The sequence below is a fragment of the Neocloeon triangulifer genome, unplaced genomic scaffold (genome assembly GCF_031216515.1).
Source record: "Neocloeon triangulifer isolate White Clay Creek 2 clone unplaced genomic scaffold, ASM3121651v1 ptg000012l, whole genome shotgun sequence".
Taxonomy (NCBI): Eukaryota; Metazoa; Arthropoda; class Insecta; order Ephemeroptera; family Baetidae; genus Neocloeon; species Neocloeon triangulifer.
This window is the reverse complement of record NW_026775554.1, coordinates 2539607-2556466: the sequence shown is the minus strand read 5'-3', so window position 1 is coordinate 2556466 and position 16860 is coordinate 2539607. Positions and strand designations below refer to the sequence as shown.

General features: G+C 41.4%; 1 protein-coding gene across 1 annotated transcript in view; it reads right to left on the bottom strand.

The window, feature by feature from the left end:
• The window catches only part of LOC132196861 (early growth response protein 3), a 51291-nt gene extending 36618 nt beyond the window's left edge, over window positions 1-14673 (bottom strand). Inside the window, exon 1 of the mRNA XM_059619789.1 lies at window positions 14476-14673. The gene's annotated coding sequence lies outside the window, so the exon portion shown is untranslated. The remainder of the gene's footprint in view (window positions 1-14475) is intronic.
• Between the last annotated feature and the right edge of the window lie 2187 nt (window positions 14674-16860).

Here is a 16860-nt window from a genome sequence, read left to right as displayed (position 1 = left end):
ACATTCTACGAAATTTCCAATCGATGAATATATTAAACACGTTTTATACCTGCGAGCCAGTTGGTTTTTTTAAAATAGAAATCCGAGTGAATTAAATTTAAGGCATTGTTGAGATGCATATTTTCGGGCCTCACAGCGAAAAAGAGGAGATGAGAGAGACTCGTTGCGAGATGTCGGGCCCGATATGGAAATTGGCAAGAAGCACACATTTTATAACGTGGCGCGAAATATTTATGGTCATGAAAAATAGACCCCCGCTGCTTTCCGAATCGCAATTTATCGCAAGAAACAATAGCCAGCCGGCCCAAAGGTAATTCTGAATAAAAATTATAGACGCGCAAGATAAATTCTTGCTAAACATGGCAATTTCTGTCAAACAGTTACAACAAGCTTATTTATCATGCCATTTGGAACAGTCCTTTGTGTTTGGTGCTGCGTTGGTCATTTTGTATTCAGTGAGCTATGAGCACGATGCGTCCGAGCAGCAAAAACTTGCTGAAAGCTGACGATCCTAACCACCAGAGAAATTACACTCTGCGTTTATCATTGGACTAACAATAAGAAAATTACAAAATCGAAATAGTATTATCATTTTTTCATGCTGACAAACACAAATGTATATATAATGTTGGTTTTCCTGATAATTTTTTAGTATTATCAAATAAACCTCAAATTTTTAAGTAACATCATTTTAATAAATTATTATTTTTTAGACAATGGGGTGCTGAATTTATTTTCATATTTAAATGCTTATGCATCTAAAATCCCCATGATTTAAAAAAAAATTTGAATTTTTAAATTGAAGTTAGTTATTCGATTGAAGAAATTGGCACTTGAGGAGACGATTGTGAAAGTGATAAAATAACCTTTGTCCTTTTAGAAGAAAAATTTTTCTCATTAAAAAAAAATAAACAGCTCTGACAGTTTTGATCACGATCTGCAACCTTATTTCACGAGCAAATAAAAAAAATACACAAAAATAAACTGCAAAATTGAAAACTCGCATGAAATAAATTTTTATTAGTTTTAGTTTCAACACATTTGAAATTTTTTAGCGTGGTTTTTTAATTTAATGAGAAAGAAGAGTAGAAAATAAATACAGTCCTATTGAAAAACCACGTTTAAAAAAAAAAGATATAAAAATCTTAATTTTGTTATAATTTTAGCTCGTCAAGTCAATTTTTTTTTCAATTTTGCTGATTTTGTTTACTGATATAGCCGCTTTGGATTATTATTTCGTCCCATAATGCATCCGAAATATTGAAAAACGCCACATATCGCATCCAAAATGGCGGATTTTGCCACATACGACATCCGACGTCGTTTGCAACCATGCCGGACGTCGTTTGAGCGCCTCTTATTGCATCCGGATGCGATATGGGACTATTTTTATTAAAATATTTTATTTTATCATGAATAAATATTCCCATACAGCATCCGACATCCGACGGTGAATTCTGTCATATTTTTGTCTAAATCTCCAAAAGTTGGTACAACTTGTTATATTCAAGTATAATCTGCTAAAATCCAAGGAGGTTGTGATGCTCGCAACAGGCTGTGTTCGAAAAGTTCCCAAACCTTTTGCACCGATCCTGCACCTGTTTCACTCAATTTATTCAGCACCTCTATTTTTTATGAATATTTTGCAAAAAAGAGGTCCATTAAAGCTTACTCTGGTAGCACAAAGATTGCTGCTTGCACTGGTTCAAAGCAAAACCATTACATGGGTAATTGCTGACGGTTTCGTTCTACACCGGTTCTGCTACGCTTCCACACCATTTCCACACAAAATTTGTGTGGAACTGGTGTGAAAACAGTGTAGAACCAGAGCAGCCTCTGCATTGCTTCCACACAATTTCTGCACAAAATTTGTGTGGAACTGGTGTGGAACTGGTGTGGAAATAGTGTGCAAACGGTGCAGAACCAGAGCTGGCTCTGCAGTGCTTCTGCACCGTGGAAAATTCAGTTGCTGCTTCAAAACTGAGAAACGCACCGCCGCACTGGTCTGCACCGCTTCTGCACCTCTTCTGCACCACTTCGGCACTGAAAGCATGTGCAAACGGTGCAGAACCGGCGCAGAACAGGTTCGGGCTCCGCAGTGCTTCCACGGTGCTTTCGCACCGATTTCAAAACCATTTGTGTGGAAAGGGTGCAGAACCGGTGCGGGTGCAAGGCGTATCGACTTTGAAACACGAAATATTGAGTTTGCCAGGCAATCGACTTGAGATCGTAGTCATTCACCGTGGAAAATTCAGTTGCTGCTTCAAAACGGAGAAACGCATCGCCGCACTGGTCTGCACCGCTTCTGCACCTCTTCTGCACCACTTCGGCACTGAAAGCATGTGCAAACGGTGCAGAACCGGCGCAGAACAGGTTCGGGCTCCGCAGTGCTTCCACACCAGTTCTGCACGAAATTTGTGTGGAGCCGGTGTGAAAACGGTGCAGACCGGGTGCAGGCTCTGCATCGAATCCGCACCACTTCTGCGCTAACAAAATTCAGTGCAGACGTTTAGGGCATGGTTTCGACCACAGCCCACCCTCTGAAAAACACGACACACGACTCAAACCGTTCCACGTCCACCCTGTTAACATCTGCATTAAAAAAATCGAGATTATGCAATTAGCATAATTATTTATGGAATAAAACGTTCACGACTTGCAATTTAGCTCACGAAGAATTCAGAACTGGTGCGGAAGAGCTTCGGGCTCTGCAATGGTTCCACGGTGCTTTCGCACCGATTTCAAAACCATTTGTGTGGAAAGGGTGCAGAACCGGTGCGGGTGCAAGGCGTATCGACTTTGAAACACGAAATATCGAGTTTGCCAGGCAACCGACTTGAGATCGTAGTCATTCACCGTGGAAAATTCAGTTGCTGCTTCAAAACGGAGAAACGCATCGCCGCACTGGTCTGCACCGCTTCTGCACCTCTTCTGCACCACTTCGGCACTGAAAGCATGTGCAAACGGTGCAGAACCGGCGCAGAACAGGTTCGGGCTCCGCAGTGCTTCCACACCAGTTCTGCACGAAATTTGTGTGGAGCCGGTGTGAAAACGGTGCAGACCGGGTGCAGGCTCTGCATCGAATCCGCACCACTTCTGCGCTAACAAAATTCAGTGCAGACGTTTAGGGCATGGTTTCGACCACAGCCCACCCTCTGAAAAACACGACACACGACTCAAACCGTTCCACGTCCACCCTGTTAACATCTGCATTAAGAAAAATCGAGATTATGCAATTAGCATAATTATTTATGGAATAAAACGTTCACGACTTGCAATTTAGCTCACGAAGAATTCAGAACTGGTGCACAACTGGTGCGGAAGAGCTTCGGGCTCTGCAATGGTTCCACGGTGCTTTCGCACCGATTTCAAAACCATTTGTGTGGAAAGGGTGCAGAACCGGTGCGGGTGCAAGGCGTATCGACTTTGAAACACGAAATATTGAGTTTGCCAGGCAACCGACTTGAGATCGTAGTCATTCACCGTGGAAAATTCAGTTGCTGCTTCAAAACGGAGAAACGCATCGCCGCACTGGTCTGCACCGCTTCTGCACCTCTTCTGCACCACTTCGGCACTGAAAGCATGTGCAAACGGTGCAGAACCGGCGCAGAACAGGTTCGGGCTCCGCAGTGCTTCCACACCAGTTCTGCACGAAATTTGTGTGGAGCCGGTGTGAAAACGGTGCAGACCGGGTGCAGGCTCTGCATCGAATCCGCACCACTTCTGCGCTAACAAAATTCAGTGCAGACGTTTAGGGCATGGTTTCGACCACAGCCCACCCTCTGAAAAACACGACACACGACTCAAACCGTTCCACGTCCACCCTGTTAACATCTGCATTAAGAAAAATCGAGATTATGCAATTAGCATAATTATTTATGGAATAAAACGTTCACGACTTGCAATTTAGCTCACGAAGAATTCAGAACTGGTGCACAACTGGTGCGGAAGAGCTTCGGGCTCTGCAATGGTTCCACGGTGCTTTCGCACCAATTTCAAAACCATTTGTGTGGAAAGGGTGCAGAACCGGTGCGGGTGCAAGGCGTATCGACTTTGAAACACGAAATATTGAGTTTGCCAGGCAATCGACTTGAGACCGTAGTCATTCACCGGGGAAAATTCAGTTGCTGCTTCAAAACTGAGAAACGCATCGCCGCACTGGTCTGCACCGCTTCTGCACCTCTTCTGCACCACTTCGGCACTGAAAGCATGTGCAAACGGTGCAGAACCGGCGCAGAACAGGTTCAGGCTCCGCAGTGCTTCCACACCAATTCTGCACGAAATTTGTGTGGATCCGTTGTGAAAACGGTGCAGACCGAATGCAGATGGTTTTCACACCGGATCCACACAGATTTCGTGCAGAATTGGTGTGGAAGCACTGCGGAGCCTGAACCTGTTCTGCGCCGGTTCTGCACCGTTTGCACATGCTTTCAGTGCCGAAGTGGTGCAGAAGAGGTGCAGACCAGTGCGGGGATGCGTTTCTCAGTTTTGAAGCAGCAACTGAATTTTCCCCGGTGAATGACTACGGTCTCAAGTCGGTTGCCTGGCAAACTCGATATTTCGTGTTTCAAAGTCGATACGCCTTGCACCCGCACCGGTTCTGCACCCTTTATACACAAATGGTTTTGAAATTGGTGCGAAAGCACCGTGGAACCATTGCAGAGCTCGAAGCTCTTCCGCACCAGTTGTGCACCAGTTCTGAATTCTTCGTGAGCTAAAATTGCAAGTCGTGAACGTTTTATTCCATAAATAATTATGCTAATTGCATAATCTCGATTTTTTTTAATGCAGATGTTAACAGGGTGGACGTGGAACGGTTTGAGTCGTGTGTCGTGTTTTTCAGAGGGTGGGCTGTGGTCGAAACCATGCCCTAACCGTCTGCACTGATTATTGTTAGCGCAGAAGTGGTGCGGATTCGATGCAGAGCCTGCACCCGGTCTGCACCGATTTCACACCAGATCCACACAAATTTCGTGCAGAACTGGTGTGGAAGCACTGCGGAGCCTGAACCTGTTCTGCGCCGGTTCTGCACCGTTTGCACATGCTTTCAGTGCCGAAGTGGTGCAGAAGAGGTGCAGAAGCGGTGCAGACCAGTGCGGCGATGCGTTTCTCCGTTTTGAAGCAGCAACTGAATTTTCCCTGGTGAATGACTACGGTCTCAAGTCGGTTGCCTGGCAAACTCGATATTTCGTGTTTCAAAGTGTATAGCAGGTACGCCTTGCACCCGCACCGGTTCTGCACCCTTTCCACACAAATGGTTTTGAAATTGGTGCGAAAGCACCGTGGAACCATTGCAGAGCCCGAAGCTCTTCCGCACCAGTTGTGCACCAGTTTTGAATTCTTCGTGAGCTAAATTGCAAGTCGTGAACGTTTTATTCCATAAATAATTATGCTAATTGCATAATCTCGATTTTTTTTTAATGCAGATGTTAACAGGGTGGACGTGGAACAGTTTGAGTCGTGTGTCGTGTTTTTCAGAGGGTGGGCTGTGGTCGAAACCATCCCCTAAACGTCTGCACTGATTTTTGTTAGCGCAGAAGTGGTGCGGATTCGATGCAGAGCCTGCACCCGGTCTGCACCGTTTTCACACCAGATCCACACAAATTTCGTGCAGAACTGGTGTGGAAGCACTGCGGAGCCTGAACCTGTTCTGCGCCGGTTCTGCACCGTTTGCACATGCTTTCAGTGCCGAAGTGGTGCAGAAGAGGTGCAGAAGCGGTGCAGACCAGTGCGGCGATGCGTTTCTCCGTTTTGAAGCAGCAACTGAATTTTTTCCGGTGAATGACTACGGTCTCAAGTCGGTTGCCTGGCAAACTCGATATTTCGTGTTTCAAAGTCGATACGCCTTGCACCCGCACCGGTTCTGCACCCTTTCCACACAAATGGTTTTGAAATCGGTGCGAAAGCACCGTGGAACCATTGCAGAGCCCGAAGCTCTTCCGCACCAGTTGTGCACCAGTTCTGAATTCTTCGTGAGCTAAAATTGCAAGTCGTGAACGTTTTATTCTGTAGCGACTCTGCCGATGACGCAACATACAAACTCAGAATAACAACCCAACTCATTCAGTCAACCAGCGGCTCCCCGCCTAGCCCACTCGGCTACGACGCCCACCTTCGCGGCGAATACAACAACACAGCGGATCGAGCCTATGTGGCCACATACTTTTCGATCCAAATCTTACAGTGGTGCCCAGTACCCTGGTCTTCAAGTAGATGTCTACTGGAAGAACCGGCGACAACGACGACAACAACCTCGTCTCCGAACAAGACCCACTCTTGTCCTCAACGGCGACCCAGCCTCTCTCGCCCACCGACGCATTCAGTCTCTTCGACGAAGTTGCCCGAGTTGCAGCCCAACCCACACCACCACCTCCAGACGAGGAAGCCGACCAAGTGCCCAAATCTGACACAGTCCGACCTGTCAACATGTCAGGCAATATCGGAAACGTCTCCATGCCCTGCTTTGCTTACGAGACAGCCCCATTCTGGCTAAAGCTGCTTGATGAAAAACTGAAAGATGAGCAAGTTGATGACGAGGTGGTCATGTTCAAGTTTCTCCGTGAGTACATTCCGATCACCGGCTCACCCGAGACAGTCCTCTCACTGCTCACCCCGATTCCACCCGTTAAGCCTTACACCCCTCTGCGCTCCGCTTCTTGGGGGGGACTTGATGTAGCGACTCTGCCGATGACGCAACATACGAACTCAGAATAAGAACTCAACTCATTCAGTCAACCAGCGGCTCCCCGCCTAGCCCACTCGGCTACGACGCCCACCTTCGCGGCGAATACAACAACACAGCGGATCGAGCCTATGTGGCCACATACTTTTCGATCCAAATCTTACATTGGTGCCCAGAACCCGTGCACTGCAGTCCGAGACACGCCTCCTGCAGGAACCGGCGACCGTTCATCTAACAATCAACACGACATCTACCGGCAACACCGCATCAACTCCTCGGCCTCTGTCAACCACGGCGCAGCAGGTTTGGGGGTGCCTCCGCCACGACACGCTCACCCACGCAAGAAGTTGCCGACGACGCCCTCTGCGCTCCGCTTCTTGGGGGGGACTTGATGTAGCGACTCTGCCGATGACGCAACATACAAACTCAGAATAACAACCCAACTCATTCAGTCAACCAGCGGCTCCCCGCCTAGCCCACTCGGCTACGACGCCCACCTTCGCGGCGAATACAACAACACAGCGGATCGAGCCTATGTGGCCACATACTTTTCGATCCAAATCTTACAATTCCATAAATAATTATGCTAATTGCATAATCTCGATTTTTTTTAACGCAGATGTTAACAGGGTGGACGTGGAATAGTTTGAGTCGTGTGTCGTGTTTTTCAGAGGGTGGGCTGTGGTCGAAACCATCCCCTAACCGTCTGCACTGATTTTTGTTAGCGCAGAAGTGGTGCGGATTCGATGCAGAGCCTGCACCCGGTCTGCACCGTTTTCACACCGGATCCACACAAATTTCGTGCAGAATTGGTGTGGAAGCACTGCGGAGCCTACACCTCTTCTGCACCAGTGTGTACCCGGTCTGCACCGTTTCCACACCGGTTCCACATGACTTATGTGTAGAAAGAAAGCCGTGAAAGCACTGCTGAGCGAACACCGGTTCTGCACAGTTTTCACACCAGTTCTAACAAATATAGTGCAGAAATTGTGTAAAAACACTGCAGAACCTGCATTTGTCCTGCATATATTTCACACCAGTTTCACACCAATTTGTTGCAGAAAAGGTGTGGAAGCTATGCAGAGCCAGCACCCGCTTTGTACCATTTTTACACCAGTTCTACACCAAATTCTTGCAGTTATTGTGTGGACGCAATGCAGAGCCTGCACCAGCTCTGCACTCTTTCCACACTGCGTACACACGAGTTTAGTGCAGAAATGATGTAGAAGCATGGGATGTGTTCAGAAATTGAGTAGAAGCCGAGCCTCTACGTTGCACCATTCCTGCACCTGTCCTGCACCATGTCTGCACAGGTGAACGGCCTGCTGGCGCCACGAGTGGCAACTACCATTAACATAATCAAACCTCCTTGATTATCATCATGTGAGCTCAATACTCTTGGTTACTACCAACCTAAAGTACATCAAACTATTTTCACCCCTTTTCACCCCTAAAGTGTATTATACACCCCTAAAACCATGTGGAACTCGTGAACATGCGTGAAAGCTATTGCTGTGATTATTTTCTCAAAAATTTTTATTGTGTTGCCGGATGCGATATGTGGACTTAAATTAGTTATTAGGTTTTGAATAAAAGCTATTTTATTTCCTACAAGAACAAAGCCACTTTTCTACATTTCCAGTATTTAATTTAATTGTTTTAAAAATAAATAAACAAAGGTATGAAAATTTAATAAATTAACTTAAACTCTTAAAATTACTCATTATAACCGAAAAAAGATAATAGATTGGAAAAATATCAACTTGATTCTGCTCTAGGATGTAGCAAAATTTCCAAGTGAGAATTATATTGTTCGGAGCGCCCACTGAGAAATAAGTGATGAGCAAATCGGTTTTATTTAGCTCTTGGTCTTTTCGTACAAAGAAGCCCTGACGAGAGAAAAACTCGCGACAACAATTTGTAGAGTCGTCCCTGTGTGTGCCTTACGAACACATTATACAATGGATGCATTGAATTTCAAGCGCAGCCAGCAGGCTCAAATTAAATAAACTTTGCGGCGGCGGCGGCGGCGGCGGCCAGGCCAGGCCAGGCCGGGCCGGGCCGGGGAGAAAATCGGCGATATTTCGGCGGCGGGTGGCGCGATCGGCGTCCTTTTTGCGGCAGCCGTCGATTGTTGGGCGGGGGATGCGTGGAGGCTGTTTCGCGGGGGCTGCGTGCCTGGGCGGGGGCGGCACGGCTCCCCAGGCGAACATGTGTTGCGCGAGCCACCGCACCCAGAGCGGCTCAGGTGGCTTCACGTGACGTCACGGAAACATATTAACAGCTCGGTTGGGTGGCAATAAAATACGAAGAGGGTTACAATGCTCGCCGCGTCTCTGCTTTTTTGTGCCGGACAATGCGCGCCGCGTCCCTTTTATTCAAATGCTGCCTTTTTTATGTATTTCGCTGACGCGTGCGTCTATTAGCGTAAAATACAATAATTTGTAATAGAAAACCTCTTTAATTTATACCCGGCAGCGTCGAACGAAAATGCTGCTGATCTTCGGCCCGAGCTTTTTTGAAGATTCCGTCGGTGTAATATAATAATTTTTATTGGCCGAGCCGCACCTTTGGAAACGCAGTAGTCACTGGACCGAAATTAAAATTTGTAGCAAATGATACCTGTTGTAAATTAAAGTGTTACTTTGAATGGGAATTTGATGATAATGAGCTCGAATTTGATACTATATAACATGAACAATAATTCTGGCTGAAAATACATATTTGAGATGGAACATTTTTGATAATTTCACAGTTCACTTTGACTTTAAGATTTGAAAATGATAAGGATAAATTATGCTGGAGATATGTACATCTGACTGCTTAATTAAGGCACATGAATGATGAGATGCTCAGCAGCAACAAATTTATATAACGGTCCGCTATGGTCGGTCTTGAGGTGCGCACTCAAATTAAGCAAATAAAATTGTGCAACCTACAAGAATGGTTAACTGTGCGTGGGCCCATTTTTGTGAGCGACACACAATGCTCAGAATATGCGCCCACAATTTTGCAACTTTTAAACAGTTTTCCGCAATAAGCTTCTTGCTCAGATTTTTTTTTTAATAATTTGCATATATTTTAATCTCAAAGCAAACAGAAATGCATCCCGCAATTTTATACCGTTGGCTTCAAAAGTTCAAATTGAATAAAGAAATCTTTCTTTTAAGAGTAAAATATTTCTATTCAAGGATTTTCTGAAAACTTGAGCTAAAATCTGCAGTTTTGAGAAAGAGAAAAATGATCGCAATTAATTTTGGTACTAGTTTTGAATAAAGGATAATAATTTATCTTGAGAAATCAGAAGTTTTCATGAAAAGCAATAGCAAATATTATCCTTGTAAAACATAACAGAAAAACAGAACTATGGAATCTCCTATTTTTGATCAAAATTTAATCAACCCATTTTATACTATTAAATATTTTTTTGCCACAATTTCCTTGATAAAAATACTTCAATTTGTAACAAAACATTTCATATTTAAATCTGCTACAATAAATAAAAATTATATTAAATAATCTTATTTTAAAAATTATGAATGAAGTTCAATAAAAAATTAAACATAAATTAACTTGTTCATTTATTACGCTAATTTTTATTTTATTTTAATTAATTGTACGTAGTGTTTTATAATTCCAAGACTGCTTCAATTAAAATTAAGTGATGATTTTAAAATTAAAAATCACCAATTAAAATTTTCATTTAGGTTTAAAATAATATTCACATTCAATTTTTTTTTATTGGAAAGTGGTTATTAAATAAATAATGATTAAAAGTGGATGAGAAATGCCAAAAGCTAATTGAATTAAGTCACAGATTTGAAACATTAAAAAGACTAAAATGATATTTCTAGCTCTGCGATCTCATCATTAAAATAGAGTTAGCCAGGTACTTTGAAATTATCAATGATGCCGCCCACGATTCGTGCTTGTTTCATATAATTTCAGCAACACGTTACACCAAGTCGTAGATATTAATTCGGAGAGCAGAATTGCCACTCCATTTAGCGCAAAGGGAAGCTGGTCTGCCGGGCATGAATTCGAAACTTGATCCTCGGCGTATGCAAATTGGCTCTTTGGCAAAGGCACAGCCACACACATGCAGTGCACATCAAGAAATTCACGGAAAAGCCATTTCGTATTATGAATTTGTATTTTGATATCGCTCCACTTCGGCGTAGTCCATTAAATAAATGGTTCATTTCGCGGTTTAATCTTTTACCGCACAGAGAGAGCAGCTTTTGCAATGGTTAATAATTGCGTGTGCGTTTTTTTATATTAAAAATATAAATGGCCTGCGAATGCCTCATGTTTTGGTGACATTTGCCGGTTGCGAGGCAGAATGATCGGATCCCTGTAATGATCCAGTAGCCAAGCCACAAAGCTACTTGTGCCGAGCGAGAGGTCAACCGAAGGGTCACCAACAGGTACAGCAGCAGCGTGAGTCAGACTTTTTTCTTCTCGGGGAGACGAACCTCCCCCTCTCTCACACACTCACTCACTCGTATAAGGTGCTGCGCCACGGTCAAAAGCTTGGTCCACAATGTGTGGACATTATGCTTTTTGAAATTGAATTTCGGTGTCCAGCATTTGGAGATAAATCAAGACAGGTACTTAATATTTTGACAAGACAAAATTAACTCTCTTTGTCGGTGACAATTTACTTAAAAAAGGACTTACAATGGAGGATGAAAAGTAGAATTACTTGTACCAATTTTTCACCAAATCAACAATGTTTTGAAAGAGGAGACATTTTTATTTTTTATGAAACACGCGCGCGCTCCGTGTGTGTTTATATTTCCTTGAAAGAGTACAGCGCACGTTTTGCTCCTGGAATATACTCGGACGAGAGAGTCCAACAGGTAAGGCGCGCTTTGTTAGCTCTGTTTAGCGACGAAAATATACTCTCAACACACAGGCTTCGGCGCTACCGTTAAAAAAGTAAGAGATGACGAACCAAACGTGACTAAGCTATTATATTTATCTGTTGGAGACATGCATCCGTAAATACATTTTCTGTTTGTTTTACTTTGCTCATTTTCAATTTTAAAGCCCAAACAGATGTTCGGAAAACTTTGAAAAAGAAAATCTATCAATTTGGCAATTGAATTTTTATTTGGAGAAAATGCGAAAAGACCCACCACGCAGTTGGCCAATCTATCAACTTGACCGCAGCTATTATTTTTGGTTCCTTCGAGATGACAGAGTGTTGTATTGAGAGTTTTACGTCAATTATTTTTTGTGCCGGTGCTCAATGAGGCATGGAACAAAAGTGCTGCAGGCGCCTCAGCTCTTTCGCTTATAATATCTGATATAGTTGTGTGTGTACGGTTAATTCTTCCTTCAGCTCTCTCAATGAGAAGCATTTTGACAGGCGAACCGTGTATGCCTGTCAACTCGCCTTGTAAACAATATTCCATTCATCTTTCAAAATAGACCCCATCATTGTCATCGATTCGATTTAAAATTTCTCGCAACTTTGATTTTGTATTCGTACATCGCGCGTACCCCTGTGGCGTTTGATTGATTGAATTTGGGTTGATAAATTTAGACATCCACGCGCAGAGTTAACCGATTGATTAGGAGAAGGAAGAACGTGCGGTATGTTTTTTTTTTGCCTTTTTTTTGCAGTTTGGCTGATTAAAGAAATTTTCTTTTTAATATATGTAACAAAATTTTCGTTTTCTCATCCCGGTGCAGCAGAAATTTTCTAAAGACAAAGCCAAAACTATTTAGTCCAACTGCAATAAATTAAAAAAAAAAATAGTAAATTAAAGCTTACAAAAAAAAAATGGGAGACCATTTAATGAATTTTTCATGCAATTCGTATCATTTGCGGCTGAGAGTTATGAGCTTTTATGATATTTACACTAAAATTAAACTCCTCTGGAACTTTTTCCTTTAAAATCAATGTAACTTTTTGAAGTAGATTGACCTATTGATTTTATTTTTTCTTTTAAATTGAGTTTATTATAAGAACCTGCTTTGGTGAAGTTTTTTCAAGTTTGATTAGACTAATTAAGAGCAAAAATTTATTTTAGAAAATTCCCATAGTAAATAATGTTATATTTGGAAGATTCAGCTCTTCCAATGAATTCAATTTTTCTTACTTTGTCTCCTGGGATCCAACGTCTACAAACCAATGCTAATTTAAAAAAAAATAGCATCCAAAATTAATCAAGCCGTTTTTTTTGCCAAAGCTCCAATTAAATAAATGTGCCTATTTATTTTGCGACTTCGTACTCTAGTTTTAAATTTCTATTTTTTAATTTTCAAACCAATGTTTATTAATTTATCACCAGGTGATTTCTGCCCAATTAAATCATGTATAAATTCAACATAACAATTAATAATATTTTTTTGTTTATGGTTTCATCATTTAAAAACAGACATGGTTTTTGCATAAATAATATTGCAAAATAAATAAAATTCAGTGGTAAATTAGCATAATTTGTCAGACATTTTTTTTCCTTAACCTCTCCTGCAATTTTTTTTATTGTTATTTTTTTTAGCAATCCGTATTTGTGATTTCCAGTTGTAATTTTGCGTTAGTAAATTATTTTACAATATATAAGATTATTTAAAAAATTATTGTAAAATAATTACCTTATAAAATAAGTATTGTTATGTAGACTTTAAAATGCAACAAACTATCAATGAATTATGCGTTTTTCTCTCATGAAGCCACCATTTGAAACCCTTTGCTTCGTCTTTTGCAGAATAAGTGACATTTCCGAGAGGAGGATGGTGGCAAAACGTGTGTGCACATCCTTCATCGCAGTGCGGTGGCAGCGCGCCAAAATTGCACAGGGGGATATAGGGAAACCAGCCACGTGACGGGCATAAATGAGCGGTTTTCCTCTTTTTTAGAACATGAGATCTTCTCCTCGTTCCAATGAAACTGGATATCAACTTTGTATAAAAGATTTTAAGATCTCAAACTGAAATAAAATACGAAACAAAATAATTCAGGTAAAAAAACTACATTAAATTATAAATTGTTCACTTTGCAATCAAGTTATTTAAAAACAAAATATTCGTGTCCGTTCAAATGGAGTAAGGATTTGTTTGGGCGAACTTTCATCATAGTAGTCATTTGAAATAGTAAAAATAATCAATAAATAAAGCAGTCATCAAGTCATTTGCATTGCTCCTTTGCTTACGTCCGCTTTTTGTGCGTCAGCAGCGGAATAATGCGGCGAGTTATTTGAAGGAACCACAAAATTTGCAAATAGTCAAACATTTGTGAACTACATTCATCGAGTAGATGAGGAAAAATCGAAAGGCAGGACGTCTAAATTAGGCGGACACTCGTTCGGTCACCGCGCTGAAAACTTTGCCAACACGAGTGTTTATTTGGAACGTGGGTTTTCTCTCGGCAGACAGCTCCATTCCGTGCGTTTAGTTTCGCAACATTTGAGGAGGCCCGAAAGAAATTTTTTGCAACAAAGATTGAAATAAAAAATTAGCTTTGAAACCGCAGGTGTCATTTTATCACAAGTGAGAGAGCGACACCCACGGGACACACCTCATGCCGCGAGCCTATAATTTTCCAAATTTGGAAATGCAGTCGACGGGGGCCATTTTTTTCAAGCTAGAAGAAAACGCTTCTTAAGTTTCGGTTAAAAATTTGTAGCAAGACAATGAGTAATTGACACCGAGGTCATTCATTCAAAGTGGTGAGACTGCGCGGCCGCGGCCCATTGAACGACAGCAAATGGGAAATTTTATAACACATAACAAATGATTTTCTTTCGGCTGTTGAGACAAAACACGCGGCGCTTGTAACTTACCTGAGATTAACTTCGGCTGCACCACTAGCTCTTGTTAATATCTCGTCATTTCCTGCGAGTTGGGCAAACTGCAGAGCAAAGTATCACCGCCCACACAAGTACACTCACAAATTAATAGCTCGACCATCTATCAATCGTTTTGACGTGGCGTCAGGTCCGATTATTAAAATTAAATCCAAAAAAACTTGTATGCGGAGTACCGCGTTGGTTCATAAACTGAGGGAACGCTACTCGGCTGGCTGGATCTCTGCTGACTCCGCCTTCGACCACGTGGCTTACACGAGTGTGTAGGAGGATCCACGGCTAATGAAAAGTGCAGGAGAGTCACGGCGCGCAACTTGCAAAGTTATTTATCGGCATATGAAGGAGCCTGGCCATTCACCACGGCTCTTTGTGCCTCCGAAGATAAAATCTCCTTCGTTCCTTATTTAGCTATTTTTGCGCCAACTCCATTCATAAATTCGTCCGCAATCGCCAAACCGAAATCATCTTAATTGAAACTGGTTATTAATGAGATGCATATCACTGAATTATTATGATTACTTCTATTTAAAAAAATTTACTCAAAGAATGTGCTCTTTTAGAGACGCAAGCCAAAAGCAGAACTGAATTCATGGATCCACGTGTCTAATAATAAGCTCGGTTGCCGCATCTCAAAACCGCAGTCGCAGCTTTGATTTATTATTTAATTAATTTATCTTGTGGTCAGAGCAGTACTCCTCGGAACACGCGCAGTGTGTTTTAATAGTTTTCCACGATATAATACCTTAACTGAGAGGAGTCGATTGTTGCTAATTAAAACAAGCTCATGACTTGTTCGTTTATGTTGAAACCGATTGAAAACATAATTAATTTATTTTCAAGCATCAACATGGCTCTGCTCCTTCGAGAATTTCCATCTGACACGGTGCTCCAAGAGTCGCTTGTTGTGTTTAATTGAATGAATAATATTAATGTATGGTAATAAATTAAATACCTTTGGTGTACTTAATTGCGATATATTTGAAAACATAATGCAATAAATTAGGTTTGTATGGATTTGTATTGGAGACATGGTCTGGAATAATCAACAGAAGTTCTAATCTTTATTAATACATATTTAATATTCTAATTTTTATTAATTCCTAACATTATTCAACAATCACATGTTTATAGGCAACTGTCTTTTCATTAAATTAGTAAATTTTAACTAATCGCCTTTACGGGAATTACATTTCGAGACACGAGATCCACTTTGAGCTTTCGAGAACTATTTTTTAAATTTTTAACATAAAACAATCTTCTAGCATAAAACGTGCAGCCAAATATATAAAAAAAATTAAGCAAAACACTTAATTGGTTAAACTGTATAAAAATTCTGATAATTTTATTTAAATAACTGCGAAACCGTGCGCGAGAGGCGAGAGATGGCAAGAAAAACAATTTTTGCTAGATCAGACTTTTAATGCCAGAATTAGAACTATTAATTAAAAATTTATTCTCCGCCAGCACAATTTTTTTCTAGTTTCAGACAAAATAAAAAAAACTGACCACCATTTTGCCTTCATTAATGTGTTATAATTAAAAATTAAAATTTAGATTTTCTGAGTAGAAAAAAATTCTGGCAGAGAATCGATATTTAACTAAAAATTCAAATTCTGGCAATCAAAGTCTGATCACAAATTTTTTTTTTTTTTTTTTTTGCTCTTTCGAATGGTCTCAGCAATCCTTGTAAAATCGATATAAAATCTAAGCCCTGACACTGGAATTATACACTTAAACAGAAACATAAGACACTTCTCACACTTTTTTATACAAAAATTCCACAGAAAAAATAAACGCACACAAAACACAAATTTTATCCTATTTTATTAGACTTCATAAAAAGTTGCAAAAGCTTTTTATTTTATCGATATTAAAAAAGAGCTAAAAAAACAAACAAAATTGAGACTGTTATTCAAAACAAAGCCTCATTCAAAAGGGTTTGCGTAAAACTATATATCATCGAAAACATAATGAGCCGTACGCAAAACATTATTTCCAAAATACTTAAATGTGTATTCAGGTGTAAAAATGACGCAAATAAAAGACATGGAGCGCAAGCAGGCGAATAATTTTGCAGGACATCCCCGATTGATTTTGCATTTGCGGACAACAAAGGCGGGCGGACGGGTGGGTGACGTGTGAGCCCTGGCACGCAGCTCTATGGCAACAACGGGGGACGAAAAGGGCTCGATTTTCGAAGCTGCATCTGCGTCAAGTAATCAGAGGAAACTTGCTCAAAATACACTTTGGCGGGTGCGCGCGAGCAGATAAAGGACTCAAAAATTAAACAGCCCCTGCTGGTGACGCAAAATGCATTGCCATAGTTACTTCTTGCAAAAGCCTGTAGCGCAGGTGATGCCC